This window comes from Helianthus annuus, chromosome 13, assembly GCF_002127325.2.
Source record: "Helianthus annuus cultivar XRQ/B chromosome 13, HanXRQr2.0-SUNRISE, whole genome shotgun sequence".
NCBI lineage: Eukaryota > Viridiplantae > Streptophyta > Magnoliopsida > Asterales > Asteraceae > Helianthus > Helianthus annuus.
Genome location: NC_035445.2, coordinates 61,521,720 through 61,522,567, shown reverse-complemented (window position 1 = coordinate 61,522,567; position 848 = coordinate 61,521,720). Strand labels below are relative to the sequence as shown.

Sequence of the window (848 nt, the reverse complement as noted above, 5' to 3'; positions counted from 1 at the left end):
GGGTTTTCTCCAACCAAGGTTATGGTGGTTACGCCATCCTTGGTTGTAAGTACCCGTTGGAGGACCCGACGGCCTAGGTCTATTATCAATGTAGTTTACCGACTCTGTTTGATCATCTAACTCTTTCATACAACTCCAATTTTCGTGTGGCCCACCACACCCTTCACAAGCCATGACCGAGGCGGTTTTTGTCATTTCTAGTTTTTTTTTATTTTTGAAGAAAGGGCCTCGATTTGGGCTTGTAAAGACGTGCTTTCATCAACCTTATGGGCGCCCGGGGCAATAGATTTATTGCCTCGGAGAGTGTGCCACTGAAAATTGGTTTGAGCAATTTCCTCAATTTGATTATATATTTCATTTGGGCGACGATTATCTAAAAGTCCCCCGGAGCTAGAGTCAAGTGTTTGTCTTGTATGTGGTAACAACCCATTGTAGAACGTGGATACTTGTTGCCACACTGCAAGATCGTGATGAGGACACTTTCTTAGTAGCTCCTTGAACCTTTCCCAACTTTCATATAAGGATTCCTCATCCTCTTGTGAATATGTATTAATTTCAGTCATTATATAGAAACTTTTGGGCCAGTTCATCCCAGGTGTTTTAGCAGGAGGGAAATACTTATATAGAAACTTTTGGGCCAGTTCATCCCAGGTGTTTACCGAGCCAACTGGGAGGGCGTTGAGCCAAGCCTTAGCTTGGTATTTTAGTGAAAATGGAAACATTCGAAGGCGGATGGCGTCGTTGGATGCTCCATTGATCCGAAAGGTATCACATATTTCTAAGAAGTTAGTAATATGTAGATGGGGATCAAGTGCGGCCGAAGTTTGAAGTTGCGGAGTTTTGGAGCA

General features: G+C 43.4%; 1 non-coding gene across 1 annotated transcript; it reads left to right on the top strand.

The window, feature by feature from the left end:
* Positions 1–462: 462 nt before the first annotated feature.
* On the top strand, positions 463–568 carry LOC118486158. Its single transcript, XR_004878014.1, has one exon. It is a non-coding gene; the product is annotated as a small nucleolar RNA R71 (small nucleolar RNA).
* Positions 569–848: the final 280 nt, after the last annotated feature.